Here is a 22,406-nt window from a genome sequence, read left to right as displayed (position 1 = left end):
GTTGGAGATGGAGCAGACACCAGCCACCACATGACAGATCTGGTTTTTAAAAGTATATGTTGGGTTTGCAGAGGAATGCATAAAACGGGATTGAATCCTTTTTTGTTGTTGTTGTTGTTGGTTGGACATTGACCTAAAAAAAACAAAATATCGTACTTTTTCTGTGTGTCTGTCTCTGCTGTGTCTCAACATCTGTCCCACATTTCTTGAGTTTGTGTTTTCATGTCTGTGCAGCATGTTCTTTCACACTAAGGAGAAACAGATACACTTGTGTCCCAGCTGCTTTTCATGATGTTTTTTGCAAAGCTTCCCTCTGTGGATGTGTAGTATGCCGTTGTTATTACTCTTTTACTTTGTTACTGTTCATCCTTACACACATGGATAGACACACATTGCTACAAAGAAGCCATCAGTGGTGAGAGTAGATGTGACCAGCTCTATTTTGAACAGTATAACCAGTGCTAATTATCACCTTCCATTTGCAGTTTAAGGGCTTTAGCTTCTCTGTCAGTTTGTGTGCAGTTTGTTTTGCTTCACTGTAACGGTTGTCTGTGGTGAGTGATTGGAAAGTATAACTGAATAAGGTAAGTGGGGGTGTAAAAACAGGCTAGTGCATTTTTCATCCATCCTATCTGGCATTTCAAGCACAAGCATGATCAGTGCAAACCTTTGATCAGATTAACCACCGCCAAAAAAAAAAAACGATGTGGTGGATCAAATCCGTTTTTATTTTCTATAACCCCTCAATCTAAATTTAAAACGGTGCTTAAAAGGTTTAAATTGATGTTCTGCTCAAATTGGAAGATCAGATCATCCCACACGTTCTGTTGGTGCTTAGGTCGTACCAGCATCAGCGTCTGCAGCACACAGTATATTAGGAGTGATGCAATATTGTTGGCTCGTGTATAAGTGAGAGCAATAAAGTCGTTGCTGATATTCAAAGACTCATTTTCACATTTTGTGGTATAGCCGTATAACGCAGAAGCGAACAAAAACACTTTGGAGCTACAGTGAAATTTCATAGCACATAAAAGCGTCAGCAATGAAAGCCACATCTTTGTGAGAAGTGCCTAAAGAGTGACAAGCAAAAAGTACAGACTTCACTTAAAGTGCGTGGGCGAGGAGCGTGTTTAAATCCAGTTTAATGATTTAAAAATGTTGAATAGGAGAGATTTCACACTTTTTTATAATAAGAGGTGTTAATATCCGTTTAATCAAACTCGTGCTTCAAATGTATGGGTTTGTAAACATTTTGCAACTGTGAGGATATTCTGCAGCGTACAAACAGAGGAGAGAATGTTTAGCATTTTGTTATATAGGACTTTAACAATCTCATCAACACATCCCACTTTCAGGGAAGAAACAGCCTGGGAGTGATGTGTCTGCAGAGAAGATTCAAAGCTCTGTATAAATAACAGTTTATATACCAGAGAGCTGCATATTCCCACACAGACATTTCTCCATTAAACAAATGCAAGCCCTTGTTATCGTTCACACATTCACCGACGCACGCAAACGCAATATCCCGCGTGAATACACAAACTCTAGGTGTGGCAGGAAACTGCCATTGTTTTAATGGCTAATAAGTACAGAGGGTTTATTCCTGACCTTTTACACCATCTTCAGTAGTGTCCCCATAAAGGGGATTCATGGGCCTTATTTAGTTGGTTCATGGCTGCTGGAGTGATTGTGCCCTGCGCATCTCTCAGCTGTATTATTTGAGTGTAATAGAGTATGAATCACACTCTCTTGTAAGTGTCTGGATTAAGCACATATGGGATTTACACAGTCTTTTTCCATTATCCCGCTGCCCACTGGGCATCCGTTTGGGTGTTCATGCACTGTACGCGTGTGTGTTTTCTGTGTTGTTGTTGTTTGTATGTATTTTTGCATAGGGTAACTGAATGCATGCATGGGGCAAAGCATTTCAATTTTCAGTCATTCACGTTTTCACTTACCTGCCTTTTTTCAGAAAGAGCAGCGGTAAAAAGCTGCATTGAACATCAAATCCAACAGGCGATGTTCTTTGCAGGTTATTCCATATCACACCAGGGGTCGGGCTTGGGGGTCTATTTCATGGCATTTCCAGTGCAAGGCTCTATGATTGGAAATGAAAAACCAGCCAAGGACTTTCTTATTATCAGAAAAGCAGGGGGATGCTACTAAGGCTCCAGAGCTGTGTTGCTGTTTCGGTTTGGGTCTGTATTTGTGTATGTGTGTGTATGTGTGCTTTGGGAGTTGTCTTGCTGAACGTGGCAAATTCAGATGCACATGCTGATGGGAGCACAGAGATGGTGAGTGTTTCCAAAGTGCCACTGGCAGTGTGTGAAAGGAAAGATGTCTCAGCTGCAAACGCCTTTGAGCACAGTAGGTTTCAGATTAATTTTCCTTGCTGCCTGTTGGGAAGAAGAAGATGGGGATTAGGGCAAGCACACAGTTGCTCAAAAATACAACCCCAACTCTGCAACTTTTTGCATACTTTGCTATGTCACAGTGGTTGAAAAAACTATTTTTCCCTCCGTCTCTTAATGTACAAGATATTTTCCATGCAGTTTAGCATCTACCTTGTTTGAACCTGCAGGTTTACTCCGTGTAAGGTCTATTTCAAAGTCAGCTACCGTAAATATCATTGTGATGAATTGTGGTTTTCTCCCCACTCTAATTTAAACCGAAGGAATCATTTCAGATTTCCGTATTGATGCGCGTCTGAGCAACAGGTTGATGACTTTGCACCTGCATGAGCACGTGTCGAATCACAAAAAAACGTCGCTTGCATCCGGGGTTAAACCCAGTCACAGAGCATTAGCATAAACATATTGCTTTTGGAAAGACAAATGCAGCAACTGAATCCATCGCAGTCTTTTGAGTGGTGCCGGTTTCTCGGCTGTTGTTGTTTAATGTCAGCGCTGAGATTCACCTCTAAGACATTTAGTCAGATGAAAGAGACTCCTCTTGTCTCCCATCCTCTCAAAGGTGCTGGCTGCGAAGAGTTGTTTGAATTTCAAATAAGTCATTGTCCCGAATGTAGCCAATTTTGTCCTTTCCATCACTTACCACTAAGGGACTTAAGCTGTGCTTTGACAGTGAGAGAGATGAGCGCTGGGCAAGAGGGATTCTCTCTTTTATAAGATTCAAAAGAGGCTAATATCTCCTTACAAATTGCTCTTTTGGTTGACTTGATAATAGCTTTATTTCCTGGATGGAGAAATTCTGCAATGGCCCATAATTACAAAATATTCGTTATTCCCATACTAGGAAGAGCCTATGTATAATTACTTTCCAGGCTAAATTTGCAAGCCTATTTAGTGGACTCATCATGTGTGAGCACTCGCTATGATATGACATTTAAATCACTTACTCAACATGGTTGCTGTAATTCGCTAAACCTTTTACATACCATTTCTTTCTTTCTTTTTGAACACCCACATGTGGGTTTTCATTTTCAACCTACTTCCTTGATTCTTTTCCCTTCCCTTTAATTATCTGTCCACCCCTACCTTCCAGACTATGGCAGGATCATGGTTTACCTGTCTTTACATGCATCATAAAGCGTTTCCCTGCAGCACAAACTTGGCAGAGCTGAATACATTATAGTTCTGTTCAAAATGATACTAAAGCGGCAGGCCTTTGTACAGGGAGCTCTGTGGCTAGAAAAGATGCTGCACATATTTCTCCAGTAATGTAATTAGTGGTCTGATATTTGGGTTTAGGTCATGTTGTCTTTGGACAACCCCCAGGAAAAAATAGTGACATGCCTTGCTGTGTGGTGGTGTAGTATTTCTTCAGAGTCAGAAATAGTACGCTTTATTCTGGAACTGACATCATTTATATTTGCTCGTTTAGTTCCTGAAATAGTTTCCCAGCTAGATAAGCGTGCACAAGTACAGGGAAACTATCGTGTTACACTATGAGAAGATTTTTACCTTCACTGAGTAGATGTGGCAGAGGCAGGAAATGTGAGGAAAGCGAGCAGATTGACATGCAGTGAAGGTCTGAGTTCAGTGTGAATCAAACCAGGGACTCTTAAAGATCCTTAAAGATATTTGCACCCATGTGGCATTCACTCTGAACACTCAGCCATTGAGTTGTTCTGTTTACAGTAGAAAAAGATAAAAATGGATTTTACAATAATAGTTCTCAGAAAAAAAGATCTAAAAGAAACATCTTTTAGATAAAAATACCATTGAATACCGTTCTTTTCATGTAAATGCTACAGATTCAGCAAATCCTCATGAGTGTATTTGTTATGAATATATAGGCACTGAAATTAGTTTGACATCTTTCCAGCTAAATGCTTTATTAATGCTTAGATTTTGAGAGATTAATGCAAATTTTAAAGCATTTTTCATGCTCTTCAGTTACTCTGGTCTTGCCTCATGCTGCTTAAAAGGCAAACTGACCATTAAAAGGTCACGCTGTCTTTGTAACTTCTAATGCAGTGTGAACTCGGGGAGCTACCTGAGTCCCACGCATATGCGCTGGCATATTAGAAGAACAGTCAAATTAAAAACTGCATTCTAAAAATGGGCAAATTTTTCAGATCTGTTTGCTACAGAGGTTATTTTTTTAGCATTTTTTGATGTAACTATGAGCAATAGTTTGTTAATGGTTCTTGAAAAATGACCAAGTGCTGAGTGCACCTGTGGTGGACAACTCTGTCTATGCAGTGCTATTTGCAGATTGATTGAATCTGTTTAAACATTAAGATTAGTGTTATGGGTGAACAGCTAAGGGCCAACTGCTCATTTTTAGGCCCCCAAATTGCTGAATATGAAACTATTCAGGTCCTAAGATATCAAATATTCAGCTGTCTGAATCAATTTGCTGGCTGTTTGTGGTTGTGTGAGCGTGTGTGTCTGTGCTTGTAAGCCCATATATACGTGTGTGCATGTGGAATGTCAAGCCTTCCACCTCCCCGGTATGCAACCATGAAAGCTTTGATGCATTCAGAGTATCTGTGCTTGAGCAATTTAGGGGGATAGGCTTTTAAAAGTTTTCCAAAGTAAATAACAAAATAAGAAATACCTGACAGACTTTTTATTAAACAGATAGCAGAACTTTCTCTCAAAACTTAATCTTAGCTAGAAAGTTTAACTTTTGAGACAGCTGTCTTTTTTCCCCCTGGTAGAGTACCTCTATGAAACATCCTTTCATATCGGGCTGAAGATTGGTACGGTGTTCTCTCTGATAGAAAAAAAACTTGACTGTAAATCTCCAAAGATCCCTAACAAGTCCCCTTTCTCCAAGACAAGGACCATAAAACATGAGAGGAAGAAAAAGAAGGAAAAGGATATGGAATGTAGGCCTTGGTGGGATAAAGGAGACGAATTAAGGAGGCATTTTATTAGAGCTTTCAGATGCAGTTATCACCTGTGAAAGAAACAGGCAAACTTTTTCTCTGACCTTGAGCATTCTGCATCTTCTCTCTTTGTCATTTCACTTTGCGCATGTCTGTGTTTGAATGTAACATTCAGCTTTTGATTTGAAAAAAAGGGGAAAAAAAACTGCTTTTGTTTGCAGTGTACTTAGACGTGCATGCAGGTATTCTAATTAAAAGTAGCGTTCTGTATAGTTGTCACTGTGGATTGGAGAAACTGGTGTCAGACAAATGTCATTTCTGCTCGTTCTGATGTAAAACAGGCTGAGGTGAGAAAGACAGTGCACTGTCAAATGAGGCAACAGATCCAGTTATTACTGTCTTTATTAGTAGAGCCACTTATCATTCACAGGGTGTAGAGAAGAATACTGGAGGCAAATGGGAATAATTACCTCACACTTATAGTGTCAGGCTTATTCTTTCTGTCTTTAAGGAGAAAGTTCTGGAGTGCAGAATTGGGAATAGGAAATAATTTCTCTCTTTCTCGTTTCTTTTTCAGAAAAAGACATCCATTTTTTAAACTGCAGCCTAAAATTAAGAGTTGTTTGCAGGGAACCTTTAACACTATAAAAACAAGGATACGACACTGCGGACCTCTTCCACTTTCTTTTAAATGCTTTGCAAAGTCATTTTGAAGGATAGCTGTAAAAATATGTAGCACCTTATAGACACCCCGCTCTCGAGCTGCTGGGGAAAATGTATTCCTCTGCAAAATACAGTAGAGTTTATGGGCAAGAGCTGTCTCCTCGCTGACCCGCTTCTCACAAGGACTTAATGAAGTAGGGCTGGCGAGGGTGTCCCACTGAACTCGACATGGCAGGTAGAGACTGATGAAAGAAAATCATTTCTGTCACAGGAAAAATCTCCACAAGCCAATTACTCCATAGAGTATGGCACATTTTACATTTTAAAAAGCCAATATTCCACCGAAAGCTATAACGGGTAATGGAGGCTGAGGAATGCCTGAGATAGAGAATATACATTAAGCAATTCAATAGGCATTGCATTCTGTTTGCTTTTCCCTATCAGTCCCTCACACACACACACATTCGCGCAGACAAATTCAAGTCCCCAGATGGGTTGTTGACAAGGAAAAGAGAACAGTCACATCCAGACACAGGCGGCTGAATGTATATTCTGAAATTTGCACTTTTCTCATTATAAAACTGTGTCACTTGAATGAACAAACACCTGCCAAGGTTCCATACTAATACATACTGTCCCTGGATAGATGAAGGGACAGGGAGGTAGAAGGAAGGAGGGGGTCAGTGGAAAGAGGGAAAGAAAGGGGCAGAAGAGAGGAGAAGAAAAAATATAAGGAAGCAGTAAAATGTGCAAACATGACAGGTTAAAAGTGAGTAGTTTGAAAGTCCCGGCTATTATATGGACTCTGTATGTCCATACAATAAACACGTGTCTAGTGTAAAACAAAAAAAAGGTAATTACCATCCATTCACATACACACATTTCCTTACCTGCCATTTTTAATGGTTCCGCAGAGAAACACAGGAAAACTGCTACAGTATGTATGCAGTCTAATTTGATATGTGCTGGACTCCAGCTGCACACACACTGTGCATGTCACCATATATAAACAATTTGCTGGCATGCTGTGGTCATCTACTGTGATATTTGCAATTTTAGTGAGGCTCACCTAACATATTGATGGAGCACAAAGCCATCAGCTGTGTGTGGTAACAAACTTACTGTAGGGTTACCCTGGTGGAGCTGGACAGGGCTTTGAATACTCAAGCCGTCTATTCTCTGTGGGAACAAAGGAAAAGTGATTAAATAGATACCTTTTAGTTTCACTGTGGTAACACATTTTTAAAGGTGAATGCTGACTATAATGCAGGTTTGGGTAAGACACTGGTCGGACTGTGCCATAGTCAGATTTGGATACTTAACATGTATTGTGCCATTGCTATTATCTGTGTTCTTAACTAATTATTAAAGTCAGTTTCATAGCAAAACCAGGAGGTGAAAAATGTCCATGACAGCCAGATCATACCTTATGTTTTGAGCTTTAATGGTGAAATGTAAAGATAATGTCAATAAGTGCAATAAAGGCTTCCCAACACATGTTAACAGATTAGAGGCTAAGAGGAAGAGGCGTCAACACCGCTACTCCACCTGTTTATATTAAAATGTTGACCAAAGGTGGTAAATGTTTGTGTGAACTACTGAAGATGCACTATTTTAATTGAATCTGTTATTAAGGATCAAAAATTAAAATTGCACAGAACAAACAGAGCCTGTTTGCCTCCATACACAGTTTCCCACCCATAACAAAAATGTCACTTCAAATATTTTTTTTAAAAATATCTTGCACCTTCTGTCTGTGCAAGCTTTGCTTTGTCCTAGCTTTCCATTTCAAAGATGCGCTTTTCTTCTCAGAGTCTTGGAGCTTTGGTGTTATGGCCGTTTACTGTTATCTGACGTCACAGCTGCATTCATGGGAACCTCAGCATGGATGCTGTTCTCAGCCTGAGGCCATCAGCGGTTGTAATTGGATGTAGAGAGAATCACAAACTTGGGCTCAGTGATCAAAAAAAAAAAAAGTGGTTGTATTCCGTCAGTAGTTATTGTGGAATACAAATCTGCCACTCTTTGATGTTGACAACAACACCGTCCTCCACGAACACATTCAGGGCTGTCGGCACTAATGGTCTATAATGGATGGCATGCAGCTGCAGCACCTTCGCAGACAAATAGCAAAGGATGCATTCCATTTCTCCACTCTCTCTGTCAATATACAAGCTTTCATGTGAAAGACTAGTGGTCGACTGTAGTTTGTTCTACATGCTGTGGAAAAATGTATGTCCTGTGCACTGTTTATGTCTGTGTCTGTTAGCTTTTATGTTATATAAATCATGTATAATTAGTATATGAAATTTGAACCCTAAATAAAATCCAAATGTTAAAAAATATAACCTACATTCATTGGGTGTTTCATCCCTTAATTGTATCCGTCTCCATCTGGCGAGCCAGAAGTTGATGTTGTAATGATGCGGTCACATGAGCTTCTGGCCTCTCCTGCTTACCCTAACCCAGTCAGCGCTCTTCTCCCAGCTCTGCCCTCTGAGAGATCTTGCTCTTGGTCTTCCTAGAGCTAAGTAGCTTCTCCCCTGCCCTGATCAGCTGGGTGGATGGTGCTGATGTCCCAATGGGTTTGCAGTTTCATGCACATCTCCTGCTCAGAGATATGTGCCAGATCCAGGAGGACCGTCTCTCTTGGGTAAATGACATATTGCAACCTGACAAAGGTGTGGGCCAAGATGCTTTTGTATCCACAGAGCATGTCTCAATTCCCAAATGTGCAGGTTAGCTGAAGGGAAGGGTGCCTCAAACTATACTGATAGAAACAGTGAAAACATTTCTCCAGAAGCCAGTTTCACTGCCTTTGTCCTTTGATTGTCATTTGCCTTCTGCGACCCCTGTAACTCAGACTATCTCTCTAATCCTTCCCAGTTAGGTAGTTAGGTAAGCATTTGGACAATAGCACAACATTTTAGTCTTAATTCAGATAATACTAAAAGCATTAACTCTTTAGGAATTAAAGCCGTTGTTATAAACAGCCTTTTCAGGAGGTCATTGGACGAACTAACATCATTTTAAATGATTTTAAATGGTTTGTGTTTAACATTTGTGTTGAAATGCTTTGCAACCAGTGACCACTTGAAGTCCAGAACCCATGGACGTCAACAAATGTTGTCTTTCCTCAAATTCAGGCCTTTAATGCTGCCTGTGTATATATTTTTTCTTCAATAAGTGAAAAGCATGCCCTATTGGGCTGAGATCAGATGACTTGGTCTTTGAGGAATATTCCAATTCTATTCTTTGAGAAACTTTTTGGTTTCTCAAAGGTTTAGGTCATTATGGCTGTGCATATGTAACCCCCCTCAGTCTCTATTTCCGGTGCTGTATGAGTAAAACTCTCTGGACTCGAGATGGGTAAAGCTCAGGCGTGGTTTATTCCCCTTTTTGTGGGTCTCTGCAATAACATGGGACATGAATAACCATGGGTTTTCAGCAACAGGATTCCGCCCAAACACAGCAAAAGCTTCATTGCTACTCACGATAAGCTAATGATCGTATAGTGGAACTCTCAGTTTTCTTAAAATAAATAAAAAAACAAATATTGATTGAAAAATAAAATGGCAACAAAACTTATTACGGAAAATAAAATAAAAACATTACTGCATTGTGGTTTAGGTAACAAAAGAGAAATTAATTCACTTAAATGCACGGTCATGTAAATATAAATAAACTTCCAGACCAAAGCCAAATTTCCTTTCATGTACAATAGTAAATGGAACAATGCTGCCATCTACTGGGCAAAACTTAACAAGCAGTATTTCTTAAACAAAATTAGCCTGCAGCTCAACCAAATACATGTTTCAAAATACACATACCTGCAATAACATGGGACATGAATAACCATGGGTTTTCAGCAACAGGATTCCGCCCAAACTATCAAAAGAAGTTTCAAAGTTATTAGACACGACAGTCTCCTCTAGCTGTTAGCCGCTAGCTCAGCGTGTCCATTTTTCCTACCGTCTAACCCGTTAATTGCAAAACAAGATCATAAAACTGAAATCTACTCAGATGCTACTGTATGGGCAGTTCATGCTGTTAATGCACTGCCATGTTAACTTCAATGAGGATTTTCAATTATGTTTTAAACTCATGTTCAGTCAGGGCGGACTGAGGAAGGACTTACCACAGCAAAAGCTTCATTGCTACTAACGGATAAGCTTAGGGAAAGCCCGTTTACCAGTAGCAGACTTCCGCTGCGGATATTCAAAATAAAAGTTTCGAAATAAACCCATGGTTGCGATCCCAAGTTTAACAGGAATTTAACAACAACAAAACCATATTCATTCTTTTACATCGTTACATACACCCCCCTTAAATTCTGTTAAACTCCAAGCCAGTTCAAAGGAGTATCAAGGGCCAGAAACAAAAGAAACTATGAACAGCAGGTGCTTCGGGGTGAAATCAATACACTAATATTAATCGTCGTCGATACAGAATCCTTTTATATAAAAGTGTCAAGACATTGGGTGGTACCAAGCCCAATACATTCAACAGACTAGAGAAGATGCCATCTACACCTCCTTAACATCACATATAAGAGCACACAAAATAATACCACAAAAAAAATAGGTCAAAAGATACATGAAACCAAGTTAATTCCCTTAAATCTAAAACATACTAGTCAGAAATGCAAAAACTGACCCTGAAACAGAAGAAGTTTCCTCAACTTTCTGCGCCGCCATCTCACAAATCAGTCTCTTGGGAGGCCTAACACTCCTCCCATACCTAGTGGTAGCTAGCCCATCCAAGCCCGCCTGAATACTCTGAGGCTGTGTGCAAATAGCAACATCTAGGTTAACATCAGCCATGGGAGCTACAGGAGCAATGGCAACAGGTTCAGCGCTTTGATGGAGAGCAGCATCACTGATCACGGGAGCAGGCAAGGGGGACTCACTAATGGAGTTTTCAAACACTTCAGCGTTAACTTCAGGGGGTGGGTCCTCCGCTGTGATAGAACCACTGCTGGGGTCCACATCAAGGCTCGCAAAATTTCAAAATCTCTGGTAGCCCTTCGGGCAGGCGTTCTTCAGTTTTTGGTAGCCCAAAATAAATTTAAGTAGCCCGAATAAAAAAAGAAATTTTTTTTACGTTTTGTTTCCTTTACAATATTATACATTAAAGTATAATATTGTAACGGAAACAAAAATTAATCAAAAAAATTGTTAAAATACAAATCACAACAACTGTATAAAAATTAAAACCATCAACTCAAATACTTGGTTCTAATTGAACAGAAATTTCTAAGAACTTGTAAGAACTGTGTGGAACATGAATCAGTCTGTGTCAGATCCTGAATCTGAAATTTTCACTGAAGTCACAGGTAAGAAGTAAGTGGAACCAAGATCTAGGCCATTTGCTTTTTGAAGTTTGCAAAGACTGCTAAATTCTGCCAATGGTAGTTCACTCTTTGCAATATAGCACGCTGTTCTAAACAGCTTTTTCAGGAGTTCTTGTTGTGCTTGGTTTATTTGTAGTATGTTTTTTTGCAATTGGTGTTTGTTCTGGGAAAGATACTGCAGACTGGGCAATAATGCATTTCTTGCATTTCTCATGGGTTCTGATGGGGTCTTTCTTAAAATGACTGGTCCCAGTAACAAAGGCGCTTGTCGACTCAGAAATCAAATGAAACTCACAACACACCTGGCAGAACATCATGATATTTAGCTCGTCATATTCCAGCCACAGAAATTCTTTTGTCCATGAAACCAAAAAAGCTGCGTTTTCTTTTTGCCTCATAGTCTGATTTGTCCAACACGTTCTCACTCCCAAAGCTAACATTTTAGGCTAGGTGACAAATCGTCAACATATTACGTTTTCGGCAACCCACCACGTTCCTAAATGACGACCTCGGAAAAATGAGGAAATGTGAGAACCATATGGACTCAATCTACACATGTTCGCTCTTTTCCTTCAAATAGCTTAGAAACACGCTATTTAACATCATTTAAGTCCTGTTTAAGGTGAGGAAAAAGGTTATGGTTAGGGCTAGGAATAAGGTTAGGTTTAGGGCTGGAATACAGGGCTGGAACGTTGATTACCGCGGGAGCGTCATTGCACTGGATTTCAGCCATAACTCGCCACGTACCATAAGAACGCCGAAAGTCTCCTTTCACGTTCCTAAGGAACGCCGCGGGACGTGACAAAACGTCGCCATGTTACGCCTCGGGAGTGAGAACGGGCTCGATTTGTCATATCTTTTCCGTTTCGTGATCGGCTTTTCTTTGGCTGCCCCTTCTTCACCCTGACCTGTCTTATTTGGCTCTGCAGAACTAAAATACCAGCGTAAATCCTGCTGCTTTTACACACGTACTTACATAATGATCAGCGATTCTATGCGCACTCAACCTCTCACATGTTTAAGCTTGCTGCTAGAGATTTCACTTGTCGCGTTTGAATAGTAAGCTAATGAGTGATAAGACGATGTCAGAGGAATTGGTGCGCAATTAATCGTCACTCACCAATCACTGCTGCCGCTCTCTATACACCGTTCGCGCAATCGCAAAATGAAAATGAAAGCAAAAAGCAAGCGCAAATTCAAACGCGATTTCAATATGTCACATATTGACAGTGGCTCATCGATGCCAATGACATAATTACTCAGCTACATTGGCGAAAGAATGCAAAAGCACTGACATATATTTTCCTATGATAGCCCGACGGGCAGGGCTGAGTTAGATTTTGGTAGCCCGACTGGAAAAATCGCTAGCCCCGGGATGTCGGGCTAGCGATTTTGCGAGCCCTGCACATTGCAGAGAGAATGGCATCTCACGTTGAGGGAACCTTCAACTTCCACCGGCTCATCATCAGCGAGACCCTGTATCTCCGGCGTTTTCAGTAGCCAGTCCAGTGTCATGTCATGATGATCCATCTGTGTTGACTTCACAGACCCTTGGTCATCTCCATTATTCGGATTCCCTCTGCTCAAGTCAACAAGGGAGGCCGGGCTCCCCTCCACACCTAAGCCCAGGAAGTTAACAGGGAGAAGGAGGTTTCTGTGTACAACTTTTTCCTTGCCTGTATGGCTCTCTCTTATCCTGTACACATTGATCCCAGACCTAACTGACACAACATCATACGGCGTGGGATCCCACTTGTCGGCTAACTTTCTTTTTCCCCTTTCACCACGATTGGCCAACAACACTCTATCACCTACAGCCAGAGGTGAGCCTTTGACTTTACGGTTGTAGAGTCTGGCATGGCGCGCTTGCTCATGAAAAGCATGGTTCTGGGCAATCTGTGAGGCATCAAACAGGTCTTTCCGCAACCGTGAGACAAACTCATGGTGGCTGATCACATCATCATTTTGCAGCACATGTTGGAACAATATGTCAACAGGAAGGCGTGGAACTCGCCCAAAAATGACATAAAAGGGGGCCAAACCAGTCATCTCATGCACTGTGCAATTGCAGCAGAACGTGAGAGTGCGTAACATCTGAGGCCACCTAGCCTTGGCTGTTGGAGGGAGAGTCCTCAGCATATTCCCAAGTGTCCTGTTGAACCGTTCAGTGACCCCATTGCCCATAGGATGGTATGGCGTAGTATGCGATTTCTGCACACCTGCCATCTCTAAGAGGTCCTTCAACAGTCTCCTTTCAAAATTTGATCCCTGATCCAAATGAATCCTCCTAGGAAAGCCATAAACACAAAAGAAATCATCCCACAACCTGCGCGCTACATGTTTTGCAGACTGGTTTCGACAGGGAAAAGCATGTGCCAATTTGGAGAAATGGTCAGTTACGACCAGAACATCCACCTTCTTATTATCACTGGAGCTCAGCGGTCCAAAAGTCTATGCACACTAGTTCCATCGGCTCTGACGTCTGGATGTTTTCCAGTGGCGCACAAGCATGAGGTTCAGGTGTTTTTCCAACCACACATCTCTCACACTGTCGAACATGGTTGGTTATGTCTTTCTCCATCCCGACCCAGAAAAACCTCTCACGGGCGAGGGAAAGTGTTCGTGCCTGGCCCTGATGGCCTGCATTATCATGAAGGCTGATGAGGACTTGAACCTTCAGGCTATCAGGAACAACAAACTGGAAAATCTTCTTGCTCAAGCGGTGATGCTTTATCACCCTGTACAGGATGCCATTCTGTACTTTAAGCTTCTTCCACTGCCTGAGAAGCCCACCAACGCCACCTGGTTCTGAAGCTGCCTCTCGCCCAGTAGCCTTCCTTTTTCTTTGCACATAGAAAAGGACTCTGTTTATTGCCTGATCTTGTTGTTGAAGACTTGAGAGCTGGCTTTGTGGGAGAGGAACGACAGGGTCCTCCTCAGGAAGCTGTGATAAAGGTGGATTGACATTGGTCAAACCAGGGTCACACTGCGCACTCAGCACAGCTGACACCTCATCAGCATCGATCGAACCCCTCTCACTCTGATGGTCACACTCAGAAACAGAGTCTGGTGAGTCTGGCTCTGTGTCCTGAACAATGTGGCAATTGTTAGTCAGCCGAAAAGCATCCTGCACAGTACCTCTCACAACCCCGTTGACCTCATCTAGTAGAGCAACATAAGGCTCTTTCAGCAAACGATGACCAATACATGACTCGACAAATGGCTCACGGCTTAAAGCATCAGCCACCGTATTTTTAACCCCTGGCACATACTTTAGATCAAAATCATACGCCGCGAGCTTCGCCACCCATCTCTGCTCGCAAGCATCTAAACGTGGCTTTGTCAAGATGTAGGACAAGGGATTATTGTCTGTCCAAGCCGTGAAGTGCCTTCCTTTTAGCCAGTGGCTGAACTTGTCACACACGGCCCATTTAAGCGCCAAGAACTCTAGTCTGTGTGCTGGGTAGTTCATCTGAGACCGTGACAATGTCTTGCTGGAAAAGGCAACAGGTCGAGCCACTGTCTCGCCAGGAGAAACTTGTGAGAGCACTGCCCCGATGCCATCAAAGGAGGCATCAACTGCAAGGATGAAAGGCTCATTAAAGTTGGGATGAGCAAGGGTGACAACATTAGCCAGTTCCATCTTGAGCGTTCGAAATGATGTGCGACACGCTGATGTCCAGTCACTTGGTGTCAGAGATGGTTTGGCAGAGGGTTGCTTCCTGGGCTTCCTTCCTTTCCTCCCATGGGGAATTGCCTGTCGTCCTGAAAGCAACCTGAACAGGGGCTTGGCCTTCGCAGAACAATCAGGAATGAAATGTTGGTAATAAAGGATCATTCCTAAGAAGGACCGGATCTTCTTCTGGGAGGGAGTCACACCATCGCTCTCCATAAGCTGTTCCTCCCTAATGTTGGTAATGGTCTTAACCTTGTCTGGATCAGTTCTCACACCATCCGCACAAACGACATGTCCAAGAAATTTAACTGACCTCTTAAGAAGATGGCATTTCTTAGGGGCCAGCTTAAGGTTGTGACTCCTCAACCGAGAGAAGACCATCTCAAGACGTTGAAGGGCGGTCACCTCGTCAGGTGCAAACACCATCAAGTCGTCCAAGTAACAAAGCAAGCTGCTGAAATTCTCGTCACCAAAGATCGACATCATCATTCGCATGAAGGTCGCCGGACTGTTTGACAGGCCCTGAGGCATCCGGTTGTACTCATGGAGACCAAGGGGTGAGGAGAATGCTGTGTATTTCTTGTGAGGCTCGTAGAGAGGAACATTGTAAAATCCAGAGGTCAAATCCATTGTCGAAAAGAAAACATTTCCACTGAGAGCAGCCAGGGCATCGGCTTGGTGTGGCAGCGGGTGCGCGTCTTTAGCAGTTTTTGCATTGAGCCATCTGAAATCAGTGCAAATGCGCAGGCTGCCATCCTTCTTCCACACTAAGACCAGCGGCGATGGCGTACTCACTGTTTGACTTCCGGATTATGTCCCTTTCTTCCATCTCATTCAGAGCAGTTCTCAGCTTCTCATACTGACTCGGCGGTACCCTGCGATAAGGCAAACGAAAAGGCCTCTCATCCACAAGGTGTATTTTGTGGACAAAATCGGTAGCTTCTCCACAGTCCATTTTATCCTTAGAAAAGATAGACTCATACTTTTCCACAAGCTGCAGAAGCTGATCTTTCCATCTGTCAGACACCTCACAACTGTCTAAGTCCAAGTCTTGTAGTCCTAGTCTGTGCAAGAGTTCCTTCCTTTGTTCAACAGACCTTATAGGCACAGAACCCTGTTCAACAGAGTGGCTGTTAGCCATGATCTTTTCAGGAGGAGACAGCTCTTCAACTGCGATACAAGGGTAGACATCAGCGATTTTACAGTTCTTCCTCAGAGTCACACGCTTGTTGCTGGGGTTAATCAGCTTGAGGGGAACCCATTTGTCACCCCACAGTGATGAGATGGAATGGCCAACCAGGATGTCTCTGGGTCTACATCTTGACTGTGTAGGCTCAACAATAACAGTGCAGCCTGCTGATAGAGGTGAAGAGGGAGGTAATTTACCCCACACGAGGTGTTCCTGAAGAGGTTCCAGCGTAACACGCTGTCTCAACTTCACTGTGCCAATCTTATCAGGCACCGCCCCGCCCCTCCAACGCTCAACATTGGAAAGCATGGATAAAAACTGGCTACAGTCATCATTGGTGACATCACCTGAAATAGATAGAAGCCTCCAATACTCATCCGTATTCTTCATCACATGAATCAACGACTTAATAGCGTTACTGCCAATAATCATGTCATCACTTTGGCCTGGAATAACCAGCGTGGGGATGAGCAGCTTGAAACCATAAATAGTCACTTCCAAATCACAAACTGCTTTTGGTTGGAACTGGTGACCCCCAGCACCAACAACAACAATGTCATTAGCTGGTTCAAGCTTCAGATCAGGGCAGGACTGTAAAAGCCGCGTAGAAGCAGCCTCACTAATAGAGCACGACATAGAGCCACTGTCGATCATGGCTTTCAGTGAAACTCCACCCACAGTTCCCACAGTTGTGTAGAACAAACTGTCAGATTTCTTAATTCTTTGCGTCATTTGGAAGACAACTGTCATACCAGGTGGCGAAGCAGAACACAGAGATTCATACATGGATTCCAGGTCATCACTGTCGCAGATGGGAGAGTCACTCAGATGATCCACACCTTCCTCCCTCAAATGTGGATCAACTAGTTTTCCGACCGTCGAGGGACAGAAGACGACAAGGATCTAGGACAAGCACGCCGAGCGTGGTCAGGTGAGTGGCACAGAAAACAGAGTTTGTGATCTCGGCAGTGCATAAAAGCTGTGTGAGACATATCATGACAGACGGAGCAGGGTTTATCATGTAGGCCCTCAATCCTGGAACGTCTGGAATTAGGCCGCGTGGTCACACCAGGCTGAAAGGATCCTTGCAGAAGAACCTTCTCAAGCATGCCTATGAGCCGCTCCAAAGTAGCTGAATCTGTCAACTGTGGCTGAATGTGTTTCTCTGTTGGCTGGGCAGGCAATGCTGCTGATATCTGCTGTGCATTCATTGCAACTCTCCCAGTTGTCATGCTGCTTGAATTCAACGTTCCTCCCGAGTGGGACTCACATAGGATTTCCTGGACCTCGTGGGCCGTCCATCTATCAATTGTCTTTGATCTAAAGATCATGGCAAGCTCAGGAGAGGGACAGTTTTTGATGAACATTCGGGTGACCTCAGTGCTGGGGCTACCCAATGCCTGTCCTCGTTCCTTCAGGCGCTCAACAGCAAGATCAACAGCACGGTGCAGCCTAAGCCAGTAATCAAATGCACTTTCACCTTTCTCTGGGAGAGTGGTGTAGAAGTCTGCCAGTGGAAGAGGTGAGCACTGAGCAGAGTCAAAGTGTCTCCTCAGGATTCCATAAATAGCCTCAGGATCACGTGTGACATCTACGACACTGTTTCTAATGCCAACCTGGACCACATCCTTAGCCTTGCCTCTCAAATGAACAAGGATCTCTTCAGCCTGTTCTTCAGATCTCAGACTCCCCAGCTTTATAAAGGCTCTCATCAGATCCTCCCACTCTCTCACAGAAATGAGATCAGAACCATCCCCTCTGAAGCATGGTGGGTCCTTAAGCTTCCTGTGGGACACAAACTGCACATGCGCAGCATCAACAGCAGGTGTAGACGACACAGCATGGAAAGATGTGGCAGTAGGTGCAGGTAAAGGGGTACTAGCAGACGGGCTGAGCTGGGTTAAGATACTCTGTGCTACCCTCTGACCAACCAACTGGATCACATCCCCCATCTGACTCACAATCTCCGTGGCAATAGTATCTGGGTTAGGAGAAGGTGGACTGTTGTTCTGAGACATGTGTGACACAGGGCTAGGGGGAGGGACAACAACCCCTTCACTAGACTGGGACCCTGGGATCCTCTGACTATCCCCTCTAATAAAACCACGCTCACTAACAGGAGTGTCATAACGCAAACGCAAAGGGGAACATAACAACCCCCTACCCCTACCAACAACATTAGGAGTACTCGATCCCTCCTCTGTGATGTCCATCACAGCGACTAGAATAAAACAAAAATGCTATATTTGTTCCTTTAAAAAAAAGATGTGCCAGAAAGAACAACAATAAATCACAAATGTGCAACGCTGAAACGGGCCCCACGTCGCTGAGAGGAGTCCACCGTCCAAACAGTTGATTGACGGCTCACGGCACCAATGTAACCCCCCTCAGTCTCTATTCCCGGTGCTGTATGAGTAAAACTCTCTGGACTCGAGATGGGTAAAGCTCAGGCGTGGTTTATTCCCCTTTTTGTGGGTCTCTGCAATAACATGGGACATGAATAACCATGGGTTTTCAGCAACAGGATTCCGCCCAAACACAGCAAAAGCTTCATTGCTACTCACGATAAGCTAATGATCGTATAGTGGAACTCTCAGTTTTCTTAAAATAAATAAAAAAACAAATATTGATTGAAAAATAAAATGGCAACAAAACTTATTACGGAAAATAAAATAAAAACATTACTGCATTGTGGTTTAGGTAACAAAAGAGAAATTAATTCACTTAAATGCACGGTCATGTAAATATAAATAAACTTCCAGACCAAAGCCAAATTTCCTTTCATGTACAATAGTAAATGGAACAATGCTGCCATCTACTGGGCAAAACTTAACAAGCAGTATTTCTTAAACAAAATTAGCCTGCAGCTCAACCAAATACATGTTTCAAAATACACATACCTGCAATAACATGGGACATGAATAACCATGGGTTTTCAGCAACAGGATTCCGCCCAAACTATCAAAAGAAGTTTCAAAGTTATTAGACACGACAGTCTCCTCTAGCTGTTAGCCGCTAGCTCAGCGTGTCCATTTTTCCTACCGTCTAACCCGTTAATTGCAAAACAAGATCATAAAACTGAAATCTACTCAGATGCTACTGTATGGGCAGTTCATGCTGTTAATGCACTGCCATGTTAACTTCAATGAGGATTTTCAAATATGTTTTAAACTCATGTTCAGTCAGGGCGGACTGAGGAAGGACTTACCACAGCAAAAGCTTCATTGCTACTAACGGATAAGCTTAGGGAAAGCCCGTTTACCAGTAGCAGACTTCCGCTGCGGATTTTCAAAATAAAAGTTTCGAAATAAACCCATGGTTGCGATCCCAAGTTTAACAGGAATTTAACAACAACAAAACCATATTCATTCTTTTACATCGTTACACATAGTAAAGTGCATAATGGACAGTGAAGTTTTAGAGTATTTGGCTGAATCTGAGCAGAGAGTATAGCCCTCTGTAAACCTCCAAATGCATCCTGTTTCATCTGTCAGCAGTCAAATCATCAGTAAACACTAGTGACACTGTAACACTTCCACTTGCAGCCATACATGTTCATGCCATAACATTGCCTTCACCGTGTTTGACAGATGAGGTGATATGCCGTCATTCCGCTACAAGTTCATTTTCGTTTCTTCTGTCCTAATCTTTTTAGAACTGTTTTGTTTAGGAAAATTCAAATCTGTCCATTCTGTTCATGTGCGTTACCAGTGATTTTTCTTTTGCTGTGAATCCTCCGCGTAAAAGCATCACTGGATTGTAGACTCTGACAATGATGTGGCTACCTCAGCCTGAGATCGTTCTTAACTTAGTTAGATCATATGAGTGAGTTTTGGAAACTGTGCAATGATTCATTGTAGCTGTCTTCTGCTGTCTTTCAGGATGTTTAGTGTTGCTGATCAGCCTGCGCATTACTTCTTCTTCTTCTTCTTAAAATGTACCTGATTGTTGATCTCTTTGTTTTGGATTTTCAGCCTAATGACAGCCTCTCTCATTTACATAAACATGTATTTGGACCTCACATTGAGAGTACAAGTAAAAAAAATAACCTAAGAACAGGCCTGACCATGACAATGACTTGCCAGTTAGATGTCCACTTTTGATTAATTGTTTTTGGGCACTGGTATAAAAGTGGCTTTAATTCTTAAACAGTGAATTTAGTTTTGTTTACAACCTTTTTTAAACTTTAATTACTTTAAATTAATTTAAACTTTAATTATTTTATTCTTTAAACTTTTGTTAAACTCCCCTTGATTAAATATGAAAATCTTTATGTCACACGTTGATTATTTGATTTACAGTCCACTGTATTGGTGTACAATGCTAAAATTACAAAAATAAATGGAATCATTGTCCAAAAACATATACACCTTACTACATTTCTAGATAAGACAAACTTTATTTGTAACTTGCTGATCAACTGGTCTGATTATGGAAGTGGGACTGAAATCTAAGGGTATTTTTACTGTTAGCAGTATCCTTAACAGCTATGTTATGATTTCATGGCTATATATAACAGCTTTCATGTTTCTAAACCCAGCCTGAATCCCCTCCTTTCAGGGGGCTCAGGATGATCCTGCTTTTTGGCATCAAATCTATCCTGATCTTTGCCTGTAACTACTGGAGGAACACATGACTAGATTACAAAATCCGGATTATGTATCAAATAATAAGAATCATATAAATTCAGCATTCGAGGAGTATTTAATCGTCTTTCTCCATTTCTTTATCAAGAGGTGATTGACAGGATTTTCCCACTGATTCAATCACGTTTTGTTACAGCTGAGTCACTTTACAATTAATCGCATTTATTATAAATGTAATGTCATCACAGCAAGTCAAATCATTCTCATTACTTTGCTTAAGTAAACCAGCAAATCAGAAAAGTCTAGATGCTTTTCAGTGAACTCCTCATGCCCCTCATTCTCTCTCAAATCAAATCTTAGAGGGGGATTTCGAAGAGAGGACAGGATGAAGGCAGAGTTGTAACGCGACAGCAAGCGAGCCAGCAACAGTAAATGTATTTCCTGACATTTGCCTGTTCGTACTTCCTTGCCCAAAGCAAATAAGACAACAGTTGAACTGAAGCATTGTTTAACTTTTACACATTCACAGGTTAGTGGAGTGCCTGAGTAGACAGAATGAGGTCTTAGGGTGGGTGGAAAGAGAGAAACTGAAAGACTGACAGAAAGATAGATAAACAGAGACAAAGAGCAGTGTTTGTCGGGATTTAATCCATATTTGCCTTATTTTATTTGTTGGGACAAAGTCTATGCATTTGTTTGTGTAGTTTGATGACACGTGACAGGAATCCTATCTGTTCAGGAGAGCTTTAACCATCAGCTGAACTGGCAGCGTATTAGACTGAAACTAATTCTGTGGTCTTGCATTAACGGGCATGTGAACTCATACAGACACTCACAGAAACAGCAGTGTACTGTCACTACACTGGAGCCTACAGATATGTCATGTGCTCATATCAACTTGTCATGTCTGCTCAGGCTCTGTACACAACGTGTAGCGATAACCGGTGTTGTGAAGAACGGGAAAGGACAGAACAAATGCAATAATAAATGAGACAGAGCAGCTGTCGTTTAGCCAAAGCGATTACAACACTTTCGCCATCGACGGTAGATGTTTAGCCTGGAACCCACAAAGCAAAGCCTTCATGTCTTGGCAGACCAAATGACACAGCATTGCTCACTGACATTTCTCTTTATTTTTCAGCTCTGTGATCACAGCATGCACACATAGAAGCTTCCAAAATAATGCACCTAGAAAGGCTAGAATGTGCCACTGTCTGACATTTACAAAGGTACAGTTTCCACTACGTATAGATTATTACCTGTGCAACACCGAATGCCTTCTGCTTCACAAAGTTTTAATGAGAATAGAAGATGAGCAAATTTTTCACGAGTACTGTCACGGGAAAAACTATGCGTAAATCCCCAAAATTATTATAGTGTACGGTTTGAAAAAAATGTTTTGCAATACATAGATTATTACCATTAGACTTTCCAAAGTTATGAGCAATTATCTGGGCCAGTTCTTCTGTTCTTTGTTACACGCATTCTGAAAATTCCCAGAAGAATTGTTTGGTCCAGGTTCATTTTGGTTCTACATGAAATCTTTTCAATTCAGATTTACTATATCCCCAGTACCGTTGTCTACTGGGCCAGTAGTGTGAGGCAGTACAATTATTTCTTACATCTCATGTTTTTATGCT

At 42.1% G+C, this 22,406-nt stretch overlaps 1 protein-coding gene and 1 long non-coding RNA gene across 4 annotated transcripts in view; both read left to right on the top strand.

Annotated features, from left to right (window-relative positions):
* The window catches only part of cadm2a (cell adhesion molecule 2a), a 221,754-nt gene that overhangs the window by 151,130 nt on the left and 48,218 nt on the right, over nucleotides 1-22,406 (top strand). The window lies entirely within an intron of this gene.
* LOC146509895 (uncharacterized) lies at nucleotides 3-22,150 on the top strand. Its single transcript, XR_014876508.1, has 2 exons — nucleotides 3-9,269; nucleotides 19,572-22,150. It is a non-coding gene; the product is annotated as an uncharacterized LOC146509895 (long non-coding RNA).

The sequence above is a fragment of the Neolamprologus multifasciatus genome, chromosome 10 (assembly GCF_963576455.1).
Source record: "Neolamprologus multifasciatus chromosome 10, fNeoMul1.2, whole genome shotgun sequence".
Lineage (NCBI taxonomy): Eukaryota > Metazoa > Chordata > Actinopteri > Cichliformes > Cichlidae > Neolamprologus > Neolamprologus multifasciatus.
The sequence above is the reverse complement of the archived record's forward strand: the minus strand, read 5'-3'. Positions and strand labels throughout refer to the sequence as shown.